This window comes from Trachemys scripta, chromosome 4 (assembly GCF_013100865.1).
Source record: "Trachemys scripta elegans isolate TJP31775 chromosome 4, CAS_Tse_1.0, whole genome shotgun sequence".
In the NCBI taxonomy this organism is placed as follows: domain Eukaryota; kingdom Metazoa; phylum Chordata; order Testudines; family Emydidae; genus Trachemys; species Trachemys scripta.
In genome coordinates this window covers 35,134,978-35,154,993 of record NC_048301.1, presented here as the reverse complement: position 1 = coordinate 35,154,993, position 20,016 = coordinate 35,134,978, and the positions used below count along the sequence as shown (strand labels likewise).

The following is a 20,016-nucleotide window of genomic DNA, read 5'->3' as shown; positions in this document are numbered from 1 at the left end:
GCAACAAGTAAACACAAAGCTAAATGTACTTTGAACAGCAGGAGCAAAGAGATAAAATAAGTTGCAAAATAAAGTAATACGTACACCAAAGAACTTCCTGAGTTCAGTAGAAATCCGACAATCTTCCAACAGCTTCTTGTTCAGTAAACTCTCACCAAGAGCATCAGATTGATCCAAACCTTTACTGTTGAATGTAGAATAGTAATGTACATTAGCAGAGCCAGAAATCAAATGCTAGAATAGAATACATGATTTTGAATTGTAGCTTACCTTTATTTCTACAATGTTTTAACATTATTGCATTTATATCCATTGTTATGTAAACAATAGGAATGATTGCAAGCACACTTCTCTTGGTACTTTTAGCAGTGTTGGGATTTGTACATTCAGTCTTTAACTTATATTGGTTTAAATCTTAATTACTTTGGGGCCAGATCCAACTCTCACTGAATTCAGTGGAAAGTTTCCATTTGACTTGCACATTAGTTGAAAGGGATGATTAGTACCAAAAATAAGAGGTGCCTGACTCCTTTATTTCTAGTGGAGAGGTTAAGCAGGCACAGCTAAAAGGCAAGCTTAACTGCAATGCTAGCTTTATTGCTCATTCTGTTTAACTTGATTTGATAATTGTATGTAAGTACCTTCATGGACAGAAAATACCAGGTAGTAAAGGGACCTTTAATGTAGTGGCGAAAACATAACAAAAAACAATGGCTGGAGGTTAAGGACACAGAAATTCAAATTAGAAGTAAGGCTCAATTTTTTAACAGTGAGGTTCATTAACCATATGAAGAAACTATCAAGGGAAGTGGTAGATTCTCCACCTCTTGATGTCTTCAAATCAAGATTGGATGCGTTTCTAGAACACAGGCTTTTGTTAAACTCACGTTATTGGACACAATATAAGATACTTGGCTGAAATTCTATAGCCTGTGTTATACTGTAAATCAGATTAGATAATCTAATGCTCTCTTTTGGCCTCAAAATCTGTGTGTGTTCTTCGTACTACTCTGCAAGTCTGTCTCAGCACTTCTGTGAAAGGAACCACCTCAAGGGCTGAGAGAGTAGTTTTACTGTCCATCCCCACTTAGGCTATAGCTACACTAGAGAGCTTACAGTGGCACAACTGCACTGATGCAGCTGCACCACTGTAGCAGACACTCTAAGCCTATTTATTCCAGCCCCTGCGAGTGTCAGCTCTCCTGCGGACATAACTCTGACCACACTGGCACTTAAGTCAGTGTAACTTACATCACTTGGGGGGGGGGGGTGGCTTATTCACACACCTGAGCAACATAAGTTATACTGACATAAGTGTAGACATAGATTTAGTGTTTGGTTTCTCTGCTGCGATCATCAACCACCATGCCAACTGGTGCCAGTTGTGGTGGTGATTTTAAATAACCTGTTCAGTAGGATTGAATTCAGACCACCAGCTAATGTCGCATAGCTCACATAGGAGTCATCAGCTAGTGATAGCTTTCACTGACAAAATATGATACACTCAAATCAGTGACCTAGAAATGAAAAGCTCTGCAAGTCATTACTATTTCTCTAAGACACCTAGTCAAGCCTCCACTAAGTCTTGTATAACATCTTGCAGATTGCTCAGAACTGCTAGCAAAGTTATATCAACTTCTCACCTAACAATTACTCATTCCTGTTCTGTGCTGGATGCAAAATTGATGTGTGACATTCTTCGGTAGTTTCGGCCCCCACTCAGCCTACAGAACTTCTGTTTGAAGTGCAGAGGCTTAAGGAACTACAGAAATATCCAACAAGTTCTCAGCAAAGAAACTTCATTATTTGAGAGGACCTAAACAGGTATGTGCCAAACACTCCCCTTAAAAACCACTTATACCTGTGCAGGCTGGGTGTAAAATGCAAACAGAAAAGAATGGTGCTATTTCACACTGGATTTGCATAGGTGTAAATGGCTATATGAGATGCAAAGCAGTGATGAATCAGGTCCATGCAGGGCAAGCTTTCAATACTTACAGAGGCCATATATTTAAGGCTCTGGCCTCATTTTCAAAAATGCTGAGCACCTAGTTGGCCAATGAGAGGTAATTTATGGGATCTAAACTTAGACTTTTGTTTTGGAAAATCTTGGACATACAGTTCAAAGAAGGAAGTAATGAGATCTTACATCCCATTTACTATGATAGTCCAACATACACTGAGCTGATAATATCAATGCTACTCATTTCTGAGGTTGAAGAGGACTCTGTGACGGGTTCGGTCACAAAGACCCCCTTGGGACTGTCACCTGATGTGCTGAAGTCAGCACACTTACAACTCACTTAAAATCACTACCAGTGTCTCAAAGCAATCAGCTATGCACAGATCCTGCTCGACTACACCACTGTGATGGGTTCAGTCCCAGGGATCACCTTGGGACTGTCACATCATGTGCTGGAATTACCTCTGTGCCTGTTTTCCACTGCCACCTGGGACTCCGGTACCCTGCCTTGTTGAGCCAGACACGCTAGCCTACTGCAACACAGACCCAGGTCTGGTCCACGACCCCAAAGCTGCAGGCTTAAATGAAAACAGCTTAGCAGGTTACCTGCCTCCAGCACCCAGACACCCAACTCCCAATGGGATCCAAACTCCAAATAAATCCGTTTTACTCTGTATAAAGCTTATACAGGGTAAACTCATAAATTGTTCGTCCTCTATATCACTGATAGAGAGATATGCACAGCTGTTTGCTCCCCCAGGTATTAATCACTTACTCTGGGTTCAATAATAAACAAAAGTGATTTTATTAAGAATAAAAAGTAGGATTTAAGTGGTTTCAAGTAATAGCAGACAGAACAAAGTAAGTCACCAAGCAAAATAAAGCAAAAACATGCAAGTCTAAGCCTAATACATTAAGAAACTGATTACAGGTAAAATCTTACCCTCAGAGATGTTCCAATAAGCTTCTTTCACAGACCAGACTCCTTCCTAGTCTGGGCCCAACCCTTTCCCCTGGTACAGTCCTTGTTTGTTCCAGCAGACATCTTAGGTGGAAACTAGGGGTTTTCTCATGAATGGCAGCCCCCTTTGTTCTGTTCCCCCCCTTTTATAGCTTTGGCACAAGGCAGGAATATTTTGTCTCTCTGGATCCCCACCCCTCCTTCTAAATGGAAAAGTACCAGATTTGAGATGGATTCCAGTATCATATGACATAGTCACATGTCACTGTAATGTCTCATTCTTCATTACCCACAGGCTGGCTCACACGTACACAGGAAGGCTTGCAGGTAAATAAACTATCTAAAACCAATTGTCCTAGTCAATGGGAGCCATCAAGATTCTAAACCATCATTAATGGCCCACACTTTGCATAGTTACAATAGGAGCTCAGAGTTATACTTCATATTTCTAGCTTCAGATACAAGGATGATACATGCATACAAATTGGATGAACACACTCAGTAGATTATAAGCTTTGTAATGATACCTTACAAGATATCTTTTGCATAAAGCAAATTCTAGTTACATTATATTCACATTCATAAGCATATTTTTATAAAACATATGGAGTGCAACGTCACAGACTCCATTTACATTTTAATAATAATCTTGAAGGGGTAAAAAATATCTCTAGTAAAGAGTTGGAGGGGGAAGAGATAGTACTTGCTTTACCATTCTAGGCAGACACGATGGAAGCTCTAAGCAATGGCAGTTCTGAAACACTGCTATCATCAACCAAGAAAGGAGTATTTGGTGCCTTAAGAATGAAAGTCACAATATACCTGAAAAGTATTACATTATTTTAAGACCATAATCTATAAACATAACATGTAGGATAACAAAAGAAAGAGCTCATAGTTGGAAATGTGCATAGTGAAAGATAGAGCCATATATACATATATATGCCCCATTAAATAATCACATCTGTTTTCATTCCAGGTATACAAGGTTGTTGGGATACTGCCATAGATTTAAAAAGAAAAAAACATGGATCAGATTGTGAATGAAGTCCCCTTTCCAGTCAGACTACTTATGTGAGTGAATGCTCACCAAGGTGAGTAAGGAGTTCACAATCTATTCCCAGTCATCTGTGTTTTTCATTCAAGGAGATTACCATCCCAAACAAGGTTTTCATCATTTCAAAATCAGTCCACAATGATGTTTAAAAGCTTCTCTTTCTTTGTTCCACTGTCTTTTATCATTTTGAGTGACTGAAGCTCTAGAGGAAATCACAATTTGATATCCAATTGCTGTAGTTCTCTGTTTGCCCATGGAAGGGGTCTCGTGAGGGCTGGTTGGGAAAAAAAAATAGGGTTTTTTTGGGGGGGGAAATGTCATTTTCAATTCTTTTTATTTTTTACAAGACATTTCAAAATAAAAAATGAATAGGAAAATATTTTGTTTACATTTGAATAAGATATTGTCAGCTTGCTTCAATTCAGGGTTCTGAAAACGTAAATGAAATATTTTTATTCTAACAAAACAAAAATGTTGGATTCAATTTTTTTCCCCATTTGTGTCGCTTCAAAAATCCCAGAAAAATATAAACTAAAAAAAAGTTTTCCAACCAGCTCAGGCAGCAGCAAAATAAACTTTTTTTAGTCCACCAGTTCCTACCAATGTGCCTTTACCCTGCCTAAGGGTGAAAACATAATACAGTCTCATGACCCACCCAGTTCCTGGCTTCAATCACAGGTTTGCCAAAAAAGGTTCTAATTCATGCCAATTTTCCTGTAGGCTAGGAATATCTGACAGGCTATGACATGCACAGGTGTGGTCAGAATTAACATTCAGTTGTGATTAAATATATTGTATCTGACCCAAAATAGATTAGAGAAATTTTTTTCCAAACCTCAGAAGTTTCTTCTGACTACTTGTGACAATGGCACCTATCCACTCGCTAGGAACTGAATTGAAAGCCACAACTTAAGTTTACACACATTTGGCCACCAAGCAGACACCAGATGATAATGATGTTCAGTCACTACTGACATGGGTGGATTTCATCTCTCAATTTACAGGAAAAGCATTCTACAACCCATCACAAATCCCCAGAGCTGTTTTGTAGTCCAGTATTAATGTCCTGTACCCTACGACCAACTCCGCAAGCCCTTCATAACTTAAGTGAAATGACTCACAACTTATCACTGCATTTTCTTCAATTAATTGTGTCTGTCTTTTTTAAAGCTATACCTGCTTTTGACTTTAAAATTTGTTAGAATTATTTGTATTATTGGATCAGTGGTTCACGCTGACTACATTTGCTGAAAAATTTCTGCCTATCCTTAATTTCTATTGATCCATTGTATATATTAAAATGACTTCTGTCACACAATCGGCACAGCTATGGGGATTTATTTGTGCTTTCTGACATGCTCTTTAATCCAACCAGGCATGTGCTAACTGGTACTGTGATAATCTTAAACAGATCTAATGGTATTAGATATTATTTGAATTTTACTGAGAACCAAAGCTTGTTTGATTGTGTTCAGGCCAGTCACATCATGTAGTCTGTAGGTCTCTGTTGGATTGCCTTTTCTATTTAAAGTTATCAAAATTTGTTTTTCTTCGGTTTTTATCTGCACTGTTTGATTCTTTACTTTAGCTCAGTCGCCAAGCATGGTGTTAAAGCTCTCATTTATACCAACAAAGTACCACATCGCCCTTTGAATTCATGAAAATAAAATTCAGGAATGTACATCAGAGTGAAATGATGCTCTTGTGGTTAACGTACAAGATGATGCTGATGATGGTTAAGGAACAAGATTACAAGTCTTAAATTCGGTCCCTGGCTATCACACAGACTTTCTCCATGACTTTAAACAATTCATTCATGACACAATTCTGAAAAATGTCAAGTTCTTCCAGTGAAATATCCACCACTCTTAACGCCCATTAAAGTCCACATGAGTTCAGTGCAGTCATGAAGTCAAAGTAGCAGACCAATAATTCCTTTTGTGCTTCAGTTTCCCCTATCTGAAAAATTGAGATGATGATTCCAGTCTTACATGAAACTGTGCAGCTAGTTCATTAATGGGTATAAACCACTTTGAGGTCAATATATATCCAAAATATCATTGTTCTAACATTGTCAGAGTCCTCTAGTTATGGTTGGAATTAGGCCACTTCCTATCCCACCAGCACTTCCTGTACCACCTTAGAATTTGGAATTCCATAGTATCTGGTACCTCCAACCCACTACTGAAGATTGAGTGACCAGCCAACACTTCCAATTTGCAGGGGGAGGGACCCAGGTGGCAGTGGAAGAGGGTATCAATGGAAAGAGGGGAAAGCATCAAAGGAAAATGTGTGTGAGAATAGGGAGAGGGCATCTGGAAGGGCAGGCAGATGGTCTTTGAAGGTTAGATTAGGTACATTTGTGTTCCTGTGGACTGAGTACCAAGCTAGGAAGTAGGAAAGGTATGTTCTATTCCTCATTCTCCTATTGGCTTGTTGGATGACCTTAGACAATGTCCGAGCCTCAGTTATACTGTCTGTAAAATGGGGAGAATAATGTTTCCTCATCTTTATAAAATTACCTTTAGGTATGTCACAATTCCCTAGGATGAACTATCCACCCTCTTTTCTGGTACAGACACCCCAGGCTAGTGACAGACACAGATTCAGTATCAATAATCACTAAAGAGCACCCTTCATTGGTCCCATGATCTACAGTTGAAAAGCTCCATGAATGTATTTTTTTTTTAAATCAAAATATGTAGGGAAGACTTTGATCCAATTCCTGTGAAACATGCAGTACTTGAATCCAACCCTGCAGAGGAGTGCAGCGCCTAATGAAAACAGTCAGGAGAACAATAGTCTAAAACTATATTATTCCTATGTGTGGGATTTAGTGTGACTAAACTACACCTACTGGTTAGTCAGCCTCTTTTCTTTTAATCTCTTTGAAGGATACAGACAGACACCTGAGTCACTAACACTTGTTCATTGCTTAGGTGTCTGCTGAAATGCTTGTAAGTTCCAGGCAATTTTCTTGAATAGTTTGTGCTTATCAATCGTATAACAATACGAACAAAATGGCAATGCTTAAATTCCCCTCTTTTATATCAAAAATAATAAGCAAAAGATCTGAGGAAAACAGGTCATAACCTCAATACTTGATGTTAAATTGTAGTTGGGAACATAAAAGCAAAATGTTGACATTCATTGAAAGTCAAAGCCAGAGAAATTATGATAACATGTGCTATAAAATTAATTACAAAGAGGTGGAGGAAGGCTTTCTAAATGGGAAGGTACCAAAGAAGGAATTTGATGTTGTTGTTGCAAAACTGAAAAAGACAGAGAATAACTTGAGCCCTAGTCAATATAATTTGTATTACAATAGCAGCCAGCCCAATTCAGGACCCCATTGTGCCAATCACTGTTTAAATAAAAGGTAGGATACAGTCCCTGCACTGAAGGGGTTACATTTTAAAACAAGACAACTACAGGGTTGGTAGAAAAAATTGTCAATATTTAGACATGGGGAGGTAAGGGACAGAGATATTAAAACAACCCACCAAAAGTCACACCGGAAGTCTGTACCAGAGCTGGGAACTGAGTGAGAATTGGAAAGTAGTGATTCTAAAGAGGATTTAGGGATCATAGGGGACAAACAAGTCAACATGAACTCCTGGTGTGATACTGTGGCAAAAAGAGCTAATGCAATCTTTGGATGTATAAACAGGAGAGCAGGGAATAGAAGTACAGAGGTGATTTTGCCTCTGTGTACAGCATTTGTGAGACAAATATTGGAATGCTGCCTCCAGTTCTATGTCCACATTTTATAAAGGTTTTTGAAAAACTGGAGAGGATACAGAAAAGAGCCTAAAAAAAAAAAAATAAAATAAAAACAGTTGAGGCCTGGAAAAAATGCCTTAAAGTGAGAGACATCAAAAGATTCATATGTTTAGTTAATAAAATAAATAAATAAATAAATAAATAAATAAAAGATTTAGAAGTGGCTTCATTATGGTGTATGCATATTTTCACAAGGAGAAAAGACCAGGTAGTAATGCGCTCTTTAGTCTAGGGGAGAAAGGCATAAAGAAACAATGGATGTTAAAGAGATAAATTCAAGTAAGGCACAATTTTTAACAGTGAATGTGAATAACCACTGGAACAGATTAACGAAGGAAGTCATGGATTTTCCACCTCTTGTTGTCTTCAGATCAAGACTGGATACTTTTCTAGAAGATATGCTTTAGTCAATCAAAAGTTATTGGGTCCAATACAAGAGTGACTGGAAGAAATTGTGTGGCTTGTGTTATACACAAGGTCTGACAAGAAGATTTAATGGTCACTTCGGGCCTTAAAAATCTGTTAATTCCCCACATACCAGTGCAAGGAATTAGCCACAAGACCAACCCTAGAAAGCAATTAGAGCTTGGAGATCCCAGTAAGTGATGTATACTGTTCAACCATCTCACATAGACAGGTTTATTAATGGAGATACCCCATCTCCTAGAACTGGAAGGAACCTTGAAAGGTCATCAAGTCCAGCCCCCTGCCTTCACTAGCAGGGCCAAGTACTGATTTTGCCCCAGATCCCTAAGTGGCCCCCTCTAGGATTGAACTCACAATCCTGGGTTTAGCAGGCCAATGCTCAAACCACTGAGCTATCCCTCCCCCCTTGAAAGATCATTGAGTCCAGTCCAGTCCCCTACCTTCACTAGCAGTACCAAGTACTATCCCTGACAGTTTTTTGTTGTGGTGTTGTTTTGTTCCCTTCCCTTGATCTCTAAATGTCCCCCTCAAGGACTGAACTCACAACCCCAGGTTTAGCAGGCCAATGCGCAAACCACTGAGCTATCCCTTAGTCTCGCTCAGCCTTACCTTGGCTTCCTTCTCGCTTTCTTCTTACGCCTCCAGTTGTGCTAGGGGACCTTATTATGCTGAAGGATGTACAGCAACTAAAACTGTCTTCTTGTCACTGATATTCCCCTAAATATAACGAACTCTAGAAAGAGAAAGGCTCATGAGGAAAGATGACATTAGGAATGTCTTACTTGGAAAATATTTGCAGGAATAAGGTCACATAGTTTGGTCTATAGTTCATCCATATTGACTTCTTTAAAACTGGATAGCTACTATGCAACTTGCTGGCAAGCCATCAGTCCATCATCCAATATACAGGGAGACAGGAACTAGAATATATTTTAGGTATGCAAACTAATGAACAGGGCTTCCTGTATTTTTTGTCCAGGCTCCCAAAATCTCCATTTCCTTTTTTACCAGTCCAAAACCCTTAAGACATAGAATATGCAGTGGAATAATTGAGAGATAAAGAGATTTAATCTCATGCTGTGGTCATTTCTCATTGTTTAAAGTCTCTTACCAGTTATTTTATGTCCTTGCAATGCACCACAAAAAGAGCTTGTTTTACAGAATACCATCATCATGTGCATTTAATTCGTGAAAACAATATTATAATAGAGTCGTATCCAAAGGCAACATCTAATTAACAATGTGTAATTAACCTGTGGAACTCATTGTCACACACTATTACTGAGGCACACTTTCTAGTCATCATCATCATGTTCCTATTACACATCTGGCATTTGGAGCGATGAAGCTCCTCCATTCCTGTCTGTTTCTGGCAAGTCTTTCAATGGTTCCCCAGCTGTGCCCCAGGTTTTTCAGCTCGGCTTCCACAGCTCTTCGCTATGTTGTTTTCGGGCGGTCTTGTTTTCGCTTGCCTTCAGGTGTCCATCTTATTACTACTCTGGTGATGGAATCAGTTTCCATCCAAAGCACATGACCGATCCATCTCCAGCGCCTCTTGGCAATGATGGTGCTCAGCCATCCTTGAAAAGGATTATAACAGCTCCCATGGCTACCCTGCTACTATAAATTACAAGGCTTGTCAATAATTGAGCTTCAGAGCATGAACTGAGAGCAGGAAGAAATACTTTGCCATAATGAAGTATTGCATAGTTAGGTGCATTATGGAAACAGAAGTGGGAGGGTGTTAAGCTTCCTCTAATATTTCCAGCACTGTCCATAGTAGGAAATATGGTGCCAGGATTGAGTCTTCCACTAACGCAATTCTTACACTACTAAAACTTTTATGGAGCTCATTCTGGCAAAGAGATGGGTCGTGATCTGGAAGAAAATCTGATGTGAAATGAATGGTTATAAGGTGTTAATAATTCAGCATTATAGGGTCTTTCTCACATTGTCTAGTTTAGTGCTAATTTTATACAAAGAATTTATTAATATTGCATGGAATATTAATTGACATAATAAACAAAGTAATTTTGTAGTCATAATAAAAAGGATGTTATAATTCTAAACATGTATGTCACAGGAGCACCTACTCACTGCCAGAGCACCTCTTTCAGGCTGCATCTGGGGATTAGCTCTGCCAGGCAGAAACCCTCTTCTTGCTCGTCAGGAACTGTAGCACCCTGCCTTTGCGGCTTACGGCTCTGGACAAGTCACAATAGTCCTCCCCTTCCAGGGTAACTAAGTCTCTCTGGACCAGCTGTCTGGCTGGTGTCTCCAATGCTCATGTCCACTTCCCAATTGATGGGAGGGGAACCTAGGCCCATCCTCGACACTGGTTCTAGCCCACGGATCCTATAACAAGTAGCCAAGGTCTGCACAGTCCTACACCATGCTGCTGTTTCCCTGGGCTTATTCCTACCTAGCCCTCTCAGGCTTCCTTTCCCCACAACTCTTCTGGGGTTGACTCTTCTTGGAGGGCTACAACCCCAGGGCTTATTCTCCCACTTGAGTTTTCATCTCCCTTCTCTCTGCTTCCAGAGAGTAACTGCAGCCCCCTTTCTGCTACCAGCTCCCTGGTTTTATAGAAGTCCCGCCTGTTCCTGCACAGATGAGTTTTGTGAATATGATGCCCATTAAATGGAAAGACTATTAGCAATGGCTTGGACCAGGAATAAGACTATCCTCCACATCTTTAGTTCTGCCAATGTACCTTGGTCCCTCTGATCAACATAACAGCCCTGGAACTTAGATATGGTGTCTTGGCTGTATGTTAGGGTTTTCTGGAGAATACTCTACCTGACTCCATTGATATCCCAGCAGAGTACACAGGCTTAACATAGCTATTTAGGAACACAGGATTTCCCATTCCACTAATCTACTGAGACCCTCACTCTGTCTCTGATAGTAATGCAATATTTTATGGGTAATAGGGGCAAAAAAAGATTCCATCCTGATATCTGAAATGATCAGCTGATGCTGTGAAGCAGGAAAATCAATTAGCTTTGTTTCAGACATATATAACTGCAAATGTCATTGATCACAGAATTATCCTGGTACAACATATCCAATTTAATTATTATTTATATAGTAAACTTAAAAAGAGATTATGGGATATGCAGCTTTGTTTAGCTAAAACACATCTGTTTCTGCCCCTTTTGTTTGAGCCATTCCATCTTTTGTATAATTTCTGAAGCTGCCCAAAGCTCACCTAGGCTATTATACAACTAGATGACATTCAAATGAGAGAGGCGGGGCTGTCTAAGAGACCACTCTAATCACAATTACATGAGCAGTTACATGTACTGATGATAATAATAATAATTAGCACATTTATAAAGAGCTTTTCACTGCCATTAATTAGAGCTGGTCAAAAAATGAAAATCCCATTCTCTTCTGAACAAAAAGTAGAAATCTCTGAATTTTTTCTTGAAATGTTCCAAAATATTTTAACTGTATCACTTCAATTATAATATATTAATATAATATGAATAAGTCAAAATATTTCAATTATTGTTATATTATAAGCTTAAATGAAACTTTTTGACTTTATCAGAACAAAATGATTAGATAATTTCTTGTCAAAAATATTGATGAAATCAATGCATTCCTGCAAAACTTTTTGATTTTTGTAGACTCAGCATTTTCCAGCAAAGAAACTTTTCATCAGCAAATTTTAGGCCATCTCTATAATTAATCCTCACAACACTCCTCTAAGGTAGACCAATGAGAATTATTAACCTCATGTTTCAGACTGAGACAATGAAGATCAGGGCAGAGGGAACTGATAACAGTCTTCAGATATGTTCAGGATTGTTATAAAGCGGATAGTGATCAATTCATCTCCATGTCCACTGAAGCTAGGACAAACAGTAATGGGCTTAATCTGCAGCAAGAGAGATTTAGGTTAGATATCAGGACAATCTTTCTGAGTATAAGTGACTTAAGCATTGGAATAGGCTTCCAAGGTTGGTTGTGGAATCCCTATCATTGGAGGTTTTTAAAAACATGTTGGTTAAACACCAGTTAGGAATAGTTTATGTTTACTATGTCCAGCCACAGTGCTGAGGGCTGAACTTGATGACTACTCAAGGTCCCTTCCAGTCTTACATGTCTCATTTCTATGAAGTAGAGCAATGAAGTAATTTTCCAAAGGAACCAGAACAAACTAAATTTAGGGTAGAAGTTTAGGTTACCAGTCATGTCCTTAGATGAGGAGCCAAATTCTAATCTTAATTATAGCCCTGTAAAATCCAGAGTTTCTCCACTGATTTCAGTGAAGGCAAGAGATTTACACTAATGTAACAAACAATTTGGCTCAATGTCTCTTTAGTACTAATACCACCTCTTGTCTTGCCAAATAAAGACTGTCTACACTGCAGCAGGGAGTGCGCCTCCCAGACTGGGAACAGATTTCAGAGTGATAGCCGTGTTACTCCGTATCAGCAAAAACAATGAGGAGTCCTTGAGGCACCTTAGAGACTAACAAATGTATCTGGGCATAAGCTTTCGTGAGCTAAAACCCACTTCATCAGATGCATGGAGTGAAAAATACAGTAAGCAGAATATATATATTATAGCACATGAAAAGATGGGAGTTGCCTTACCAAGTGGGGGGTCAGTGCTAATGAGCCAATTCAATTAAGATGGAAGTGGCCTATTCTCAACAGTTGACAAGAAGGGGTGAATACCAACGGAGGGTAAAATTACAATTGTAGTGCTAACAAGGCCAATGCAATCAGGGTGGCCTATTTCCAAAGTTGACAAGAAGGTGTGAGTATCAACAGAGAGAAAATTACTTTTTGTAGTGACGCATCCACTCCCAGTCTTTATTCAGGCCTAATTTGATGATGTTCAGTTTGCAAATTAATTCCAGTTCTGCAGTTTCTCATTGAAATCTGTTTTTCAAGTTTTTGTTGTTGAAGAATTGCCACTTTTAAGTCTATTATTGAGTGTCCAGGGAGACTCAAGTTTCTCCTACTGGTTTTTGAATGTTACAATTCTTGATGTCTGATTTGTGCCCATTTTTTTCTTTTGCGTAGAGACTGTCTGGTTTGGCCAATGTACATGGCAGAGGGGCGTAGCTGGCATATGACGGCATACAGGTGCATGTAGATGTGGTAGATGTGCAGGTGAATGAACCCCTGATGGTGTGGCTGATGTGGTTATGTCCTATGATGGTGTCCTGAATAAAGACTGGGAGTGGTTGGGTCACTCCAAAAAGTAATTTTCCCTCTGCTGATACTCACACCTTCTTGTCAACTGTTGGAAATGGGCCAACTTGATTGCATTGGCCTCGTTGGCACTACAAAAGTAATTTTCCCTCCCTGGGTATTCACCCCTTCTTGTCAACTGTTCAGAATAGGCCACTTCCACCTTAGCTGAATTGGCTTGTTAGAACTGACCCCCCACTTGGTAAGGCAACTCCCATCTTTTAATGTGCTGTAATATATATTCTGCTTACAATATTTTTTCAGTCCATGCATCTGATGAAGTGGGTTTTAGCCCATGAAAGCTTATGCCAAAATACATTTGTTAGTCTCTAAGGTGCCACAAGGATTCCTTGTTGTTCCAGCCTGGGAAGTCAGACTCACGCTAGCCGGGATCGAGATTCTGCTAAAAATAAAAATTACAGCTCAGGTTGTCACACCTTGGGAGAGGGAGGTGTCCTTGAGAGCCTGACCCCCAGCTTGGGCCCCAACAACCATATACTGATATTTTTAGCTCAACAGCTTGAGATCCACTAGTGATTCCTCGAGACCCGCTAGTGCAAGTCTCTCTTCTCAGGCTGTGAGGCTCGATCCCAGCTGCAGTGTAGAAATACCTTTAAATGCCAGGAGATCTTTAATAACCACAGTGGTCAGGATCCTGGTTTTAAAATGCAGGCACCTCTATTAACACAGAAACTCTGAATATCCTGCTGAAGTATTGGTTCTGAAAGATTCTGAGCTATGTGCTGACTTATCAACAATATATTCTCTAGCACTGTCTTTTGTTTCGTGTCCTCTCTAAAATCAAGTACTGACCAAGCCTGGCTCTTCTTAGCTTGGGATTTGAAACCTGACATGATCACAGGTTAAGGGAGCAGACTTGGTTTTAATCACACATCTGTGGGGAGGAACACAGTACTCTTTAGAACAGTTCAAAGTAACACAATGCAGTTTGGGAAAGAAAATAAAAAAGATTAAGATTAAGATTGTAACACTGAATTAAAGCCAAAGGAGAATTTTAAATAGATAGAATGTAGCAGACTGTGGAAGACTCTCCTACTCCTAGGTCAAGTTAATGGGTTCTTTAATTATCAGACATAGCCAGGGGTTCAATTTTATGTCTCATTCGAAAGCCCATAGTGCTATAACAATATAGCTTTCCCTATCATCAGGTTGAGACATTGATTCACTTCTGACTCAGAAGGAAGAGCATTATCTGCTGAGTCATTTATGCCACTTCCTGTAGTACTTTATTTTCCCCTGGAGATCTCCCACTCAATTACTAACCAAGCCCAACCCAGCTTAGCTGATTCTATAGAATAAGATCACAGCCTGCAAGGGTACAGAATAGACAGGGATGTCCTGGGATGAGGTAGGTGATTTCCAAATACAGAGGCTCACGCAGTCCCTGCCTTCCAAAGTGCTGACCATCTAAAAAGATAGGGTGGCGCAAACCCACAAACACAGAGTGATCACAGTGAGGATAGACACCTATTTTAGTTGCCGAGTTGACTGTTGCTATCATGGGATTGTATTTTATGGCAACATATATAGGGACAGATTTATGAGCTGAGTTATTGCCCCTTTGTACCATTCAGGTGACACAAAGGGGCCATAACCCACTTGTAAATGACCAGCAGAGAATTCTCCGGTCAGAAAATAAATCCTTGGTGGCCCATCTGTGGTACAGCTGGAACTTGCATCTCCATCCCCCTCTTCTCCTTAGCTTAGAGGGAATGTCAGGATGAGGGAGGAGCTCCACCCTAGCAATCCTTAAGGACAATAAACCAATGGCAGAATTTAAAGCTGTCTGGTAGCTGCTTTACATTGAGTTGGGCCCATGGAATCAGGGAGTCAGATTTGGCTCTGGGATGATCTCCCACCTGCCCATCCTAAGAAATATTCAGATCTGGAGAAAATCTAGCTGCTTAAACTCCCCTCCTTCTATTTTCCCATCACTATTCATCCCCCTCAATCAATCAATCAATCAATCTCCAGCATCAATTCTGGGATCTGTCCATCCCTCTCAACATTTGAACCCTTCACTTCAGGTTAAATCAGTTTTCTTCTAAAATAAAGACAAACTAAATAAGCAGATGATGTAGTTCCTCTTATGTTGCCCGTGCATGATGAGTGAATCTTCATGAGAGCATTTGAAACTGTGTGAAATAGAACAAAGCTTGTTAGTCGAGAGATAAGTATAAAGAGCTGTACATTAAAACAAAACCTCCAACAGAGGACTTCAAAATAGCCTGACTGGCTGAGGAGAGAATACAATTTGAATTATGTAGGCAGGAAACCACAAACTAAATATTAAAACATCCATAAGTGTTGCATTCCATCAATGAGTCAGTCTGATATTTTAATGAATAAGCAACTATTGAAAAATGTTTCAAATAGACAGAAAACAAAGAAGCTCCTTTTAGAAAAGCAAGATAAATCCTGCCAACAGCTTCCCAGTGCCATCAAACTATCCCTCCAGTTTTGTTTAATAATCAATAACATGGTGAATAATTTACACCACTTCAACCAGATATTGCCATAACTTTAGCTGTAGTCCTTAGTGAGCAGAGTATGATACATGGTCTTTTTTACTGTTTGCCCTGACTGATTACCTTTAATTCACATTGATCTGCCTGAATACACCGTGTAAATCTTCCCCTCACAAGCAGAGAGAAAATGAAATGGCTATTAAAGATGACCAGAGAGAAATTTGATCAGTTTAGCCTAATCTATGTAATGCAATGCCACTCACATTCTTTCAGTCAAACTGCTTCAGCCCCGACTGCAGTAAATACATAAAGTCTGGTGACAGTCATCCAAACCACTCTGTAAGTGCTAGCCATGACCCAAGACTCTGAACAATCCTTTTCAGGGTATGGAAATTAAGATCCTATCACTGCAAGAAGCCAAAAGAACTCCAACATCTGGATAGTTAATTAAACATCACACTATCCCAATGAGGCAGGTAAGCATTATTAAACGTATTTTAGAGACAGATAAACTATGTCACAAAGAGGGTAAACGATGTTGCTACAGGTTACTGTCCTAGCTCCCACTGTTCTGTTCTTACTACGTTTCCTTGAGCCATAGCTAACATCGAATCTTTGCATTTCTAATAAAGGAGAGGCCCTAATTCAATGTAGAGTCAGGTTAATTTTCACACACCTTCTATTTTGATTCTAGGTCTTATTGCTGCTGCATGAACATATCAGAGCATTTCAGAGGCTCATGGATATGAGAGCTGGAAGGGACGTCATGGGACATCTAACTTATAGACGCATAAGCTTTAAGGCCAAAAGGGATGATTGTGATCATCTAGTCTGACCTCCTGCACATTACAGGAAGCAGAACCGCACCCACCCATTCCCGTAATAGATCCATAACCTCTGGCTGAGTTGCTGAAGCCCTCAAGTTACAGAGAATCTGCCATTTGCTCTAGTTCAAAGCAGCAAGTAAAATGTGCCCCATGCTGCAGATGAACCACCCACCCACCCTGATCTGGGGGGGAAATCTTTCCGAACCCCAAATATGGCCATCAGTTAGATCCTGAGCATGTTGGCAAGAACCACCAGCCAGACACATAGGAAAGAATTCTCTGTAGTAACTCAGAGCTCTCCCTATCTAGTGTCCCATCTCCAGCCATTGGAGATATTTGTTATTAGTAGCCATGCATGGGTCACATGCCATTGTAGGCAATCTCATTATACCACCTCCTCCATACATTTATCAGGATCAATCTTGATTCCAATTAGGTTTTGTGCCCTTACTGCTCCCCCTGAAGGCTGTTCCAGAACCATACATCATACCATAGAGTGAAGGGGAGATTTGGTACCAGGACATCTTGTTAGAAGCTCTGGACTTCCACACTAATCTTTCTGACAGCTTGCATGAAGTTATGTGCATGATATCAACTCTTGAAAACATGGAATTGCCTGATTAATTAAATGTGTGCCTTTAATAATGCAGGGGAAAAAGTTTAATCTGAGTTCAACTCAAGGAGCATACTGCTTGAGCACAAAGGCCAAGATAAACTAATACTTTGGATATAAAATTCTACCATCTGTAACACTGATAAGACTGCCATGGACTGATTAGCATAAGTAAAACAGACATTTAATACAGCAGCACTATGTGTATATGGCTGAGATTAAGCTCTTTATACAGTTTTGTGGTAAACAGCATATAAATGCTCTATACACAACTGTAACAGTAAGCCACCTATTCATTTTCCCTGAAACTAGTAGTGTGGCATAGAAGTTCACACTGCAATCCGTGGAATGTAGTGTAATTGCAGACCCTTGGGAAAAGAGATATGGCTGTGTACATGTGTTCTCTGTCTGATCTAATGTACTGCACATATTAAAATAGAACAGAGTATTAAAATATATTAAAATGTATTCAATTACTAAAAAAAAAATAATGTTCATGCTAGATAAATCTTGGTAGAGAGGGAGGCTGGATGGTTCAGGGGACTGATAATGGGATATGATGACTTTCTCCTCTAGATCTCTGATCCAATTTCATAGAGTCTGAAAATCATTACCACAGGATGGATGGTTGGTGTGACTCAGGAACTTCTTGGTTCCAGTTGGCAGAGGGCACAAGGGGTGCAAAGAGTTTTACAGGGATCCCCTTTCTTCAGATGTATTCATATTAAGTTTGCAAAGGGTGTGTATGTGAGGTCTGTTCCAAGAGTCCACTGGTCATCATAACTATTGCAAATGTATGCACAGATCATGTTTAAGGAATTATATGTCAATACGGAAAATTATGTTAAGGTATGTGAGTTAAGGCAGGTCACTAGAAGGTAGTAAACATACTCCTGTCAAGTCAGAGGGAAGAGACATTTAGCTCTCTTTGGCTGGTCATGTGTGCACTGTGTATTGTGCGATTCACAAAGAGGCCTGCCTACAGTCTAAACTGAATTTAATCAAGACACTGTGAAGTTGACAAGAAAGAGGCACACAGGGAAAAGACAACCAGCAGGTGGCATTGTTTATGAGTTAGAATGTTTGGGGTGGGGGGAAAGGAAGCAGGCATACCTGGGGGAACAGGGAGATCTCTGTGGAAAAGATCCAGGGTGAGGCAAGCTGACAACATAGCTTGTCTCATGAATGGAAGATCACAGCTAAGCCTGGCTATAATACGCTGGAAGGATGTGGGGTGAGCTTTGCCCTAGAAGACATAACAATAACTTATTAAGTAAGTCTGGGTTCTGGAATGTGTGCTTGGTTTTTATTGTATATGTAACCATTTGTTTCCACTATTTCCACTTTCTATCACTTGACTCTCTAGACTTTATTAAATAAACTTTTACCTGTTTTCATTACAAACTTATCTAAGTGCTGTGTGTTCAGTGAAGCAGTGATTTGAGATATAACTGGTAATCTGGGGTGCACTGATCCTTTGGGAACTGTGACTCTGAATTCTGTGAGTGTCCGGTGGAACAGGGGCTGGACAGTCCCGGGAGACACTCAGGGTTGCAGTGTGCCTATAGCTGTGTGGGCTGAGAGGGGAGTGCTTGTGTTGCTCATGGCTGGTGGAGTCGGGGAGTTGACCCTTGGCAGGCACAGACAAGGCTCCCTCATGATACGGGAAGGTGGTAGCAAAGTGCCTCACAACCCTGGGTACACCTCAGAAGCATCACAGTTGGCAACGTAAATTAAATGAGTCCCTGGATGTCAATTCAGTCCCTAAAGGAGATGGGTGAAATCTGGAATACAATGGGAGTTTTGCCATTGATTTCAATAGAGCCAGGATTTCACTCCAGTATCCAGATCACAGAAACCACTGTCCTCATTGACTGTCTCAGCAGAGTAAGCAAGGGATGAATGGGCAGGGAGAAGGACTTATCCTTTCATCCCTAGAGCAGCCCCTTTCACTCAGGCAGTATGGAGATGTCTGTGCTACTGCCTATGCTAGACTGTGTTTGACCTTGCCCACTGGACCTGGTTTTCTGTATATATATATATACACACACACACTTTATATATAGGACTCTGCTGTCAGTCCGATTATTTTCACCTGCACTTAGAGGAACCCATTTTAAAGAGTACTAAGCATGTGTATGGTATTTTCCCTTCACAATCCATATCTCTACTAGAGCTGGCCACATTATATTTAAAAGAGTTTGTTTCAATTATCACATTCATTATTTACAAATAGTTTTTGATATTATTCAACTGGCCCTGAGTCTCTGCCATCCTAACCAATGACAGAGGTGGGAACAGACCTGATTTTCAGATTGTCATCATGATCCACTACTACCACACACATTGCCTGGACATGTTCAAGAATATGAATGTGTTTTCTACTGCTTCTGTGTTATGTTTGGTTTGTGCCATTGAATATTTCATGGATTTCATGATTATTGGTTAACAAAGCCAAGAATAACATTGTAAGGCTCTTCTCACTCAGAGAAATAGCTTGAAAACATAATCAGATCTAATGACATCCTTTGTTTGTTCCAGACAATTCATGTAAATGGGGTAGGAAAATCAACTGACTAATTGAAAGTTAAATAAAATTGTGCCTGAGTTGTTATTTTTTTAAAATTTCCCCTTCTCTTTGTATACTGAAAGTCAGCACTTTCAGTATACAAACTAGGCCAGTT

The 20,016-nt window shown here is 39.9% G+C and overlaps 1 long non-coding RNA gene across 1 annotated transcript in view; it reads right to left on the bottom strand.

Moving 5' to 3' along the window:
• LOC117876215 overlaps positions 1 to 20,016 on the bottom strand; it is a 165,937-nt gene that overhangs the window by 95,916 nt on the left and 50,005 nt on the right. The window contains exon 2 of the long non-coding RNA XR_004645455.1: positions 85 to 184. This is a non-coding gene — a long non-coding RNA (uncharacterized LOC117876215). The remainder of the gene's footprint in view (positions 1 to 84; positions 185 to 20,016) is intronic.